This window comes from Malaclemys terrapin, chromosome 3, assembly GCF_027887155.1.
Source record: "Malaclemys terrapin pileata isolate rMalTer1 chromosome 3, rMalTer1.hap1, whole genome shotgun sequence".
Classification (NCBI taxonomy): domain Eukaryota; kingdom Metazoa; phylum Chordata; order Testudines; family Emydidae; genus Malaclemys; species Malaclemys terrapin.
The window spans coordinates 97,822,830-97,834,950 of NC_071507.1; the positions used below are offsets into that span (position 1 = coordinate 97,822,830).

General features: G+C 44.3%; 1 protein-coding gene across 2 annotated transcripts in view; it reads right to left on the reverse strand.

The window, feature by feature from the left end:
• Positions 1 to 12,121, reverse strand: part of UST (uronyl 2-sulfotransferase) — a 316,217-nt gene that overhangs the window by 124,059 nt on the left and 180,037 nt on the right. The window lies entirely within an intron of this gene.

The following is a 12,121-nucleotide window of genomic DNA, read 5'->3' on the forward strand; positions in this document are numbered from 1 at the left end:
TTGCTTACATCACAAGACCTGAGCAAACATCTACCTTTGAGATCTCTAACAATGCAGACTTGCATTTCAAAGCTCTATTCATTTACATATCTTCTTAACTAGTCCTTAAGGTTCACCCATGGATCAGGTGAGTCTGTGAGTTAATTAACTCTTTCTGGCCCTGTCACCTTCCAATGAAATATTATATTACACTAATAACGTCACATTGATAAATGGTGAGAAAGTGTAAAATCACAGCGGCTTGTGCATTTGCATCAGAATGTGATGCGAGAGGTGCAGACAACCTGGATCCACTCCACATATGTCCACCCACCAAGAGCCTGCCTGCATTCTTGGAGTTCAGTACATTCATTCATCAAGAAGTACTGGACCTCCTAAAGGGGTGTCCTTCAAGACTTGCAAATCCCACTCATGCCCTTCCTGGCTTGTGAAAGCAAGTCCCGAGCAAGTGGTGGCCCTCATGAGGAAAACAGCTAATATCTCATTCAGGGAAGGAATGTTCCCTTCCTCTTTCAAACAATGCAACACTGAAGAAACCTCATTGAGCACATCAGTTTTAGCAATCACCGAATGTCAAACAGAATCTGTTCCTGAGTAAACTCTTCACCTTTCTGACAAGTAGGTGAGGCAGCACCAGCACCCGATGGGAGAAAGGGCTGTCCCCGTATTGGCTTCTCTGCCTTTCCTCATGGGGAACAGAGCAGGAAAGAGAGAGTGAGCCTGTAGCCTTCAACTCTCCCTCCTGCTAGCTTACCAACCTCTAGAGTCAGAATCTAAGTGGAAGAGAATGGTCCTGTCAGTTCCTTGTTGGCATTGATCAACAGGATGTATGGGTAGAGGAGGATTATCGGGAACACAAGGAATGTTCCCCTGCAGTATATGGAGATGTGTGCACATGCACACACTGTACCTCACATTTGGCTCTGCTTGTGACAGGGACTTCCGCTAAAAACATGTATTTCCTTGTCCCCATTGTTTTGCTTGTGCAATGTCCCACCACACACGATGATGAAATGTCACTGTGGCAAATACCATCCACACCCATGAGGACTTACAAACACCAGACTTGGTGACCTTTCCATTTTGGTCTTCCACTATAAGATTTCTTCTCCTGCATAGATACCCAGCACACAACCTAGTTTTTGGGCTGTGAGCTGAAAGGGAAAGTATGGCCACACATGCATAAACTAGACACAACAGTATTTTGAAAAATAATAAAAAAAGAGCAGCATTATTTTCTTTTCAGGCACAAAGATAGCATACAACTTGCTTGAACTAGCTGCAAAAATAAAGGTCAACATTTTCAGACTTGGGTGCCTAATGTTGGTTCCTAAATAGAAGTGGCCTGATAGTGGTGTTGAGCACCTGTGGTACAATTGACTTCAATGGGATTTGAGATACTAACACCCAGGACTTCACTGCTTCCTGGGTCCTAAATTTTTCATGGAGTTTCTTAACGTTTGCAATATAGTTTGAGATGCTCAGTCACAAAGTGCTGAACATCCACAAAACTGACTTAATTCTTATATTCTGAAGCAAAGCTTTGTGGTTACCCTACATAGTCCTTTACTGAAAAGGGGTGCAACACAGAATGATATAGCTAATGAAAGAAAAGTGTCAGGTTAAAAATCATTGATCAAATCCAAATCTCTTCACCTGTGTTACTAAAACCATCTTATGTTGCTTGAAACAATATTTTCAAGACCCAATTTTCACTGTTATGCTATTTATTATTTACCATCTGCCCTTTGCTCAGCTTGGTCATTGAAAATATATTAGTGAATTCATTTCTGGTTCTCAGGCAATAGGATCATGCTACAGTGCTTGGGTTGCAAACCCTGCAATGGAAAACTATTAAAAAAAATCACTGACATGAAAAGGTTACCGTTAAAAAAACAACTATACGAAACATGATATTTAAATAAGAACACAACCTAATTTGGGGGCCTAAGTTATCTGACAGTGACCCTTTATGATTTTACAAATGATTAATATAGAATGGGAGAATCTAAGTGAACAATAAATTGTGTTAAGAGCATACATATTCACTGAACAGTTAAACAAATATGAGACAAATACATAGCTTTATTTTGAGAGTTAATGTAGAAAAAGGGAACAGCTGGAGACTATTAAAAGAACTCATTAGAGAAAAGAAAAAGACTGTTCTAATCGGGTCAGCTGTCAGGTGGCTATGCTTGAGAAGCGCCCTGCCTGCATCCTGAATGGTAGCATTAGTTATTGAAGCTACTGTGTGATCTTCAAATGAGAATTTACAGCTGGCAAATTTAAGCAGCAGCACTACAGGACAGACTGAAAGACATCCAAAGAATACCACCAGTCATCTCAGCACAGGAACTATTTTTCCTGGCTCCATTACCCTCTTACTATGTGAACTTGGGCAAGTCACTTCTAACAGCTCTGTGCCTCAGTTTCCCAATGTCATGTGAGGTTTAATCAATTCACATTTGTAATCTGTTTTGAGATCCTCACTTGGAAGGCACTATACATATGTAAGGAGATAGGAAAAACAATATAGCTAAGGGGCACCCAGGACTTAAGTGTTTCCTGGGTCCCGATATCTCCTGGAGACCATGTCGACAGCAAACTAAACAACCCAAGGAATATTTTTACAACATTTGAAATTATACAATAAATATGAAGTTTAACAGTCTTAATTTTGCAAGCAGTGCTTCTTAAAGAACTTTTGACAATTGATGGAAAATAAAGTCTAATCCTTTAATAAGAAACAAGGGTCCTGAATCTGACAAGATATCTATGCACATAGCTCTCAATGAAGTTAATAGAAACACAGGAATGAATTTCTTCCATAGAGGGCGTGGCAGGATTAGGCCCAATTTGTTCCTTAGTGCTGAAAAAATAATGAGTCTTTACTGGATATTTTCAATTTTCAAACAAAAGGGAAAAAATACTACAGGCAATATCCAATATTGGTAGATGCTTGCGATGGTCAATTCTCTTCTACACGTGAACACTATGCATTTTATTACCGATCTCATTAATAAAATACAGTATATTAATGGAGCTAGTAAAAAATGGAGGATTTATTACTTAAATGTACTTATTAATACGCATATATCAAATGCAAAACACTGCAGTAATACAACATTGTTTGTCAAATTCACAAAGTTGGGGAATGCAGATGGATGTTCTAACAGTATTTTGAGCTTTTTAATCACAAAGTAATGACCTCAATAGTAATATAGTAACTCCTCACTTAAAGTCGTCCTGGTTAATGTTGTTACATTGCTGATCAATTTGGGAACATGCTCGTTTAAAGTTGCACCATGCTCCCTTCTAACATTGTTTGGCAGCCGCCTGCTTTGTCACCGCTTGCAGGAAGAGCAGCCCATTGGAGCTAGCTGGTGGGGGCTTGGAACCAGGGTGGACCGGCAGCCCGGCAGCCCCCCTATCAGCTCCCCACTCCCCTAAATTTCCTGTGCAGCAGCAGCCCAGCAGGCTACCAATTGCAGACAGTTCAGCGGTCCCTCCCCCAACTGCCCTCTGCCTTGGAGCTGCTCCCGGAAGCCTCCCGCTTTCTGTGCGGGGGGGGCTAATGTCAGGGTGTCCCCCCCCCCCCATTCCTGCCCCTCGCTTACTCCATTTCCATAGAGCGGGGGAGGGGAGAAACACGACAGAGCTCATGATGGAGGGAGCCTGCTGACAGCAGAGGCTGTCTCAACTTGCTGATCTACTTAGAGTGGAGTAAGCATACTTAAAGGGACAATGTGCAGCTCTCTCTCTCTCCCCCCCACACAGGGTGCCTGTCTCTGTCTCTGCCATGCTGTCTCCCCTCCCTCCATTTGTGCTGCCATGTAGAGTGTGAGGCTACATTAACAATGTGTTAACCCTTGAGGGATCAGCTGTTCTAGTTCATCATTTAGCAGCAAGGCATTCCCTGGGAAATATCCCACCCTCTTCCACCCTCTGACTTCACCACCTCAACCAAGCTTCACAATCATCATCGCTGTGTACAGTATTAAATTGTTTAAAATTTATACTGTGTGTGCATATTATATATTATGTGTGTGTCTTTTGTCTGGTGAAAAACAAATTCCCCCAGAACCTAACCCCTCCCCCATTTACATTAATTCTTATGGGGAAATTGGATTTGATTAACATCGTTTCGCTTAAAGTCATATTTTTCAGGAACATAACTACAACATTAAGCGAGGAGTTACTGTACACTGATCTACATATTTAACAAGAAAAACAGATCTGTACCCCATGACAGATCTAAACTTCCTGCAGAAAATGTAATTAATGTTGCATTCATGCATTTGTTTTCCCAGGTTTAATTTAAAGGTGAAAAAAGAGGGGGGGGGACCTCAAGTGGGGCCACTTGTATAAGTAAGATTTTACAGAACTGGGGCCTAAAATGTGATTAGAATTTCTTTAAAAGACGGAAAGGAATATGTATTTTAACTACTAAATTAAAAGAAGAAAAAGATTAAGGGTTTTGCTTAACATTTTGAAAATATTCCCCTTTAGGTAGAGACTGAGTATGGAAGATTTCATTCCAAAGTTTTCAGAAATTTGTGTGCGTACACAAACAGGTAGTTATAATGAAACTTTATAAGTTAGGGTTACCATATTTCAACAAGCAAAAAAGAGGACGGGAGGAGCCCCGCCCTAGCCCCGCCCCTGCCCCTCCCACTTCCTGCCCCCCCAGAACCCCCAACCCTCCCCCCGTTCCTTGTCCCCTGACTGCCCCCTCCTGGGACCCCTGCCCCTAACTGCCCCCCGGGACTCCACTCCCTATCTAAGCCTCCTTGCCTCTTGTCCCCTGACTGCCCCAACCCTTATCCACACCCCCACCCCCAGACAGACCCCTGGGACTCCCACGCCCCATCCAACCACTCCCCACCCCCTGACAGCCCCCCCAGAACTCCCAACCCATCTAAACCCCTCTGCTCCCTGTCCCCTGACTGCTCCGATCCCTCTCCACACTCCTGCCCCCTGACAGCCCCCCCAGAACTCCCAACCCATCTAAACCCCTCTGCTCCCTGTCCCCTGACTGCTCCGATCCCTCTCCCCACTCCTGCCCCCTGACAGCTCCCCCCCAGAACTCCCAGCCCCCTACCCCCCGCTCCTTGTCCCCTGACTGCCCCCTCCTGGGACCCCTGCTCCTAACTGCCCTCCAGAACCCCACCCCCTACCTAAGACTCCCTGTTCCTTGTCCCCTAACTGCCCCCTCCTAAGACCCCTCCCAACTGCCCCCCAGGACCCTACCCCCTACCTGTACCCTGACTGCCCAAAACTTTCTCCACTCCCCTCCAAAAGCCCCCCCCCCCCGTTTCTTGACTGCCCCCTCCAGAACCTCCCTGTCCCTTCTCCTGCCCCCCCTTACCCTGCTGCTCAGAACAGGGTGTTGGGCTCTGTGCCAGCCGGACACATGGCTGAGCTCCCCTGCACAACACAAAACCCGGTCCCTGGCCCTGCACAGGGTTGCCGGAGCGGGCTGCAGGAGGAGGAGCTGCCGGCCGGCTCAGAATGCAGGGAGGGGGGGGTGGGAGGAGGAAGCTGCTCCGGAGTCCAGCCCGGGACTTTCCTGCAGCCCTCCCAGCCGCTCGCTCTGCCGTGGGAGGGGGAAATCCCGGACATTGTGAGTGCTTTACAAATTCCCCCCGGACGCTATTTTTAGCACACAAAAGGAGGACATGTCCGGGCAAATCCGGACGAATGGTAACCCTATTATAAGTACATAAGAATGGCCATATTGGGTCAGACCAAAGGTCCACCTATCCCAGTATCTGTCTTCCGACAGTGGCCAACACCAGGTGCCCCAGAGGGAACGAACAGAACAGATAATCATCAAGTGATCCATTAAGTACCAGGATATCATCTTAAATTATCCTTTCTTGGCTCTATTTTTCTGGCTAACCCCCCCCCCCCTCTTTTAGCCTCTTAAAATGCAAATTATGCCTTTGGACTCAGGATTTTTTTATTACATGGGAATAAATCAGGAATAACTGTTGAAGTCAATGAAGTTACACTAACATTTATTTATAACTACTATGAGTTCAGAATCAGACCCAGTTAGATTCCCTGAAGCCCAATCACATAAAACTTACACCGCTTGACACATAATTTCTGTATTTGGCCCTTAGATCAAAGGTTGTTAAGTCAGTATTAAAAGAGATCCTTACATCTCTTTTATATTTTCTCTCACACTCGTCGTATCCCAAATGATCCCAGCAGTTTCTGAAAGTTGGCCATGACCAGCAGGAAGTTTAGAAAGAACAACTGTAATCAAAAGTTTTCAAATACATATAGTTTATATTTTTTGTGAGATGTCCTTATCTTCTGAACTCTCAGACCTGAGGCCTAAACTAAATTCTTGGATGGAGTTTTCTTTTAAAAGCTGCTGCCTTACCTGTGCTGTGAATGATGTAGTTGATTTAGTTAGGCTGGACTGAATGCTTCCAGATTCAATACATTTGGGCAAATGATTTTGGTCCAAAGGGACCAAAAGAACTTCTAATTTGATGGGAACATAAGGTGGGACAGTTCCCAAATGAATGTGCTTGAAATCCTAATTGAAGAGGGATTGGTGGTTTCAGACATTTTCCAATATTCTGTCAGACACACTAAAACATCAACACTGTTTACCTTGGAGAAGTCCAGGACTGAGCTGTTTAGATGACTGACTGTATACATCACTTCAGCAGAGACAGTGGTCTTTGCAGATTAGGTCAAGGAACTGGCTGAGCTGCGTGGAGAAGCTCACCTTGCAGCAGCTACCTGTACCGTATATAGTATGTAAATACAAGATTTCACATGGTCCAAAAAAAGGGGGTAGGGAGGGATGAGCTTGGGACCACAGCCCTCTACTCCCTTCTGCCCAACCAGCAGACACCCCCTCCCTTTTTGGCAGGCTAGAATAGTGATCTGTGCTAGACTCCCGTTGTTCTTATATATGTGGAATCGAAGAACTGGTATTCTCCCTGGCCCCTGTTCAGGGGCATAAGGGAAGGGGAACAGGGAAATCTTTTTCTTTCCTCCTCACTCATGTCCTCCTTTTGCCCATCAGCACATGGTTTGGCACAATCCATCCCAAGTTGTTTATGTGTAGCACAATGACCAACACCACCACTACAGGAGGAGCAGCTCACTTATAACGCAAAGCATTGCGTTTAAAGAGCTTTATGAGGGGTTACCCAAAACTAAGATGACCCTCTGAAACCCTGCACTTCCCCTAAAAAAAGGGGGCCTCCCTCACACACACTATTTGACTAGTTTTCATCCAAAGAAAATCTTTAGGAAGTAAACATGGAGGGTTGAAGGCAGAAACCTGCCCAAGGATCAGCGGTATGCTAAAAGGCTGCAATGCTGTAGGTCCAGGGGTAAAAGTTTATTTTCTTCATAGCTAGATCAAGCATAAAACCCATAATCTCAGTTAAAATATAAGTATACACCTCTTTGCACTACAAAGGAAAGGGTTAAGATGCAGTTACATACTATGAAATTTGATTAGACAACACATCTTCAAAAATCTTTAACATTCTCAACGACTGACTTGTTAAAATGATTTTCACTGGCAGCTGGCCTATACTTTACTCAGACATGAACAACAACCCTCTTTGAATAAGACATCTGACAATCAAAGTTTGCCAAAAGGAGGAGGACAGAATCCAAAAGGGGAAAATTGTTTGTTTCCAGGCTTCTAATAGAGCATTAGGAACAGTGAAAATTAAAACAAACAAAAAAAATTTTTTACAAAGTTGCTGACAATGTCTCTAAAAGAACAAAATGCTCTTTGAGCAAGACAATGGGCTACTGACACCAACATTTTACTGGCCTTCTGTTACTATAATATTTTTTTCTTGTGCCTGTAACTTCTGTGTCCATGCAAGTATGTATGGAGAGGGAGAGAGAGAGAGAGTGTGTAAACTTGCCAGAGTACAAAGATGGTCATGTTTTTCCATTCTGCCATTAACATTTAAAGCAAGAGGGATACTAAGGAATTATACATGGTTATGAAGTTCCAATCCTGTAACAGTGCCTGTTGGAAGTAAATATACTGAAACTTTATGTATTTGGTGAATCATAAGTCTTAAAGAATGGATTAAATTGCATGAAGCCTTATAAAAATGCTCACCAATTTTTAAGCATAGAGGTGCCAATCACCATACCTCTCACTTAAATGACAGGAGAGGGCAGTCAGCACCCTGCAGAATAAAGTACAATGTGTACCAGTAACCTCCTATTTTTTCCTAAAGGGAAGGCATGATGACTCTAGTATAAATATACTTTCCCAACTGTTCTGTCCTATACACACCACGGAACGCAACCACACACACGTTGCACACAGAATGAAAAGCTGTTAGTCTTCCTTCCAAGTGCAAGAATGAGAATGTCAACAATGACCCAAGATGACTCAGAGGCCTCTTAATATCCCCAGACATTTAGTAAATGCAGAAACACTTTCAAATGAGTTTTTAATTATATAGTAGATGTGATAATATTTTAAATGCTTAGTGTAACTCATGCAAGTACTCCAAGCAGTCATATGATAAGAGTAACAGAGCCAGAACAACAAAACACAAAAAACCCACAGCTCAGCTATATGCAGAAACATAGCCTTGTTTAGGTAAAACTGACCTCATCTAGGATGGTTATTGAAACAAATGTTTGTGAATTGTGCTGTGCAGAAGGAATTCAGAGTTGTGGTATGAAAAAGGGTACAGAACACATCTTGTACCTCATCTACTTCCTTGCCCCTCCAAAAAACTTACTTTTTTTTCTTTAAGATACTGGCCTCATAGATAGGAGGGAAGCAGTAGACGTGCAGCTATAACTGGATTTTAGTAAGGCGTTGGACATAGTCCCGCATTACATTTTCATAAGCAAATGGGGGAAATGTAGTCTAGATGAAATTACTATAAATTGGGTGCACAACTGTTTGAAAGACTGTAAGAGTAGTTATCAGTGGTTTTAGAAGTGGCTATATAGTGAGGTCCCACAGGGGTCAGTCCTGGGTCCAGCACTATTCAACATTTTCATTATTGACTTGGATAATGGAGTGGAGAGGATGCTTATAAAATCTGCAGATGACACCAAGCTGGGAGGGGTTGCAGACACTTTGGAGGCCAGGATTAGAATTCAAAACCACCTTGACAAATTGAAGAATTGGTCTGAATTCAACGAAGTCAAGTGCAAAATACTTCACTTAGGAAGGAAAAAATCAAATCCACAACTACAAAACAGGAAATAACTGGCTAGGTGGTAGAACTGCTGAAAAGGATGTGTGGGTTATAGTGGATCACAAACTGAACGAGTCAACATGATGAAGTTGTGAAAAAGGCTAATATCATTCATACAAACATAAGAATGGCCATATTGGGTCAGACCAATTGTCCTGTCTTCCGACAGTGGCCAGGGCCAGATGCTTCAGGGGGGATGAAAAGAACAAGGTAAATTATCGAGTAATCCATCCTCTGTCATCAAGTGCCAGCTTCTGGTAGCTGGAAGTTTAGGGACACCCAGAACATGGGGGTGTGCCCCTGACCATCTTGACTAATAGCCCTTGATGGAGCTATCCCCCATGAACTTATCTAAATCTTTTTTGAACCGAGTTATAATGTTTGCCTTCACAACATCCATTCTAGGGTGTATTAACAGTAGTGCCAGATGTAAGAAACGGGAGGTAGTTATCCTGCTCTACACAGCACTGGGTAGGCCTCAGCTGGAGTACTGGGTACCAGACTTTAGGAAAGATGTGGACAAATTGGAGAGAGTCCAGAGGAGAGCAAACAAATGATAAAACACTTTAGAAAACCTGACCTATGAGGAAAGGTTAAAAAAACCTGGGCATGTTTAGTCTTGAGAAAAGACGACTGAGGGGGAACCTGATAACAGTCGTCAAATATGTTGAGGGTTGCTATAAAGAGAACTGTGATCACTTGTTCTCCATGTCCACTGAAGGTAGGACAAGAAGTAAATCGGCTTAATCTGCAGCTAGGGAGATTTACATTGGATATTTGGGAAAACTTAACTATTAGGGTAGTTAAGCATTGGAACATGCTTCCAAGTGGAACCCTGATCATTGGAGGTTTTTCTGAACAGGTTAGATAAACACCTGTCAGCGATGGTCTAGGTTTATTTGGTCCTGCCATAGTGCAGGGGCTACACTAGATGATTTCTTGTCCAACCCCCTGCAACAGTTCTATGATTCTATACCATTTTTCTCTCTTGTAGTTCTCTAGACCCTCATCTATTTTGATTTTGTATCATTTTCTATAAGGTCACATAATAAGGCAGCAAGCGGTCCTATCACAAATGTGCCCTAGGGATCCTTTTCCTTGGGTGTCTCTAAACTTTGAAGTAAGCACTGTGGTACTTCAGCTGGTGAGGACAATCACAGCTCTGGAAAAAATTAAATATTGAGAAACTGGAACTGATCCATGTGGCAATAAGCAGCAACCTTACATGGTGCTGGAGTAGGCTAAAGCTTATTTCTGAAACTTGTAAGCAGAGTATTTTCAAATGAACATTTCATGACAAAATGTCATTTCTAGCTTTCATAACCCTTTCTTTAATATACTGGTTTATATTTATACCTAATGACACCCAATTTGTTAGGTAATAATGGGCGAGAGCTGGCACCATTGCAGCCAATGGGAGGTTTCACCACTGACTGCGATGGGGTCAGGATGTAACCCCATATTTTTGTCTTTGCTGGGAAATTATGTGTATACTACACATTGGAGATGGGTGTGCAACAGGTCACCTCAGGCAGTCTGTACTATTCTCAAGTTGCTGAGCACACACAGTATCAAAGTAAAAAAACAAAACAAAACACAAAATTAGCACAGATATATTCCACAAAACAGAAGATCAACCACTAGTAGCATTTTTGTCACCAAAGAAAGCTGAGCAAAGAAAACCAAGAATTGGAATCAGATCAGTTGTCTCTGAAAGACCTCACTTGCAGCTGGTTGAGTCTACAGGAAGAACATGAAATTTTAGGGAGGGCAAAGCATCAGACCCTCCCATTCCCTCTTTGTTGCTCCTGGATGTGCAGTGCCCTGCACTGCCTCTGGAGAGAGGTGGGGCACAACGCTGCAGGAGCAAGGTGAATTCTTGACCCATCTTCGGGGGAGGTGGTTTCAGCAGCAGGCTCCAAGCAGCGGGACTTCGGGAGCCTGGCAGTGCAGCCCCGGGCTCCAACCGTGGGGCAGTGGGTACTGAACCCCCAGCTCTGGCCACATGGCCCTGGCCTCCAGCTGCGGGGCTTCGGCCTCCGGTTCCAGCTGTGTGGCAGCAGGCACTGTCCCCTGGCTCCAGTCCCAAGCTCTGGCAGCGCAGTGGCAGGCACAGACCCGCAGCTCCAGCAGTGTAGCTCCACCCCTAGCGCTGACACCCTGCCCCAGCTGCATAGCAGCAGGTGCCAACCCACAGCTCTGTTCCCGAGCTCTGGCCACGCGGTGGCAGGAGCTGGCCCCGGGTGCCAACCTCTGGCCACACAGCAGCGAGTGCTGGCTCCAGTCAGGCAGCAGCAGGTGCTGGCTCCTGGCTCGAGTCACGCAGCCCTGGGCTCTGGCACCCAGCTCCGGTTCTGGCCACACGGTGGCAGGCACTGGTCCCCGGGCACTGACCCATGGCTCCGGCTGCGCAGCAGCAGACTCTGATCCCTGGCTCTGGCCATGCAGTTCCTGTCCCCTGCTTTGGGCTCTGGCCCTTGCCACATGGCAACAGACACCAGGCCCTGGCTTTGGCAATGTGACAGCTGGACTTATCACCCATCCCCATCGTCCCCGCTGCTTCCCATATTTTTATTATTGAGTCTGCCAAAAACCCCTACAAATATAAATTACAATGATTTGGATGTCTATCTGGGCACATTTAATTGTTTTTCCTAAAGTTAATTAAAAAGTGTCAGTGTGGTCACCAGTGAGAGTTGGTGGCCACACTCTGAAACTGCATGATTGACATTCTTGGTCTCAGTCTCGGTCTCAGTCTCAAAAGCTATTTAAATATCCAGCATGGCAAATAGAGGGCCTAATCCAATGTTAATTAAGTAAGTGGAAAGCCTCAGATTAACTTCAATGGCAGTTGGCTCACAGTTATCTTGACAAATTCGATATCTTCCATTGATGTA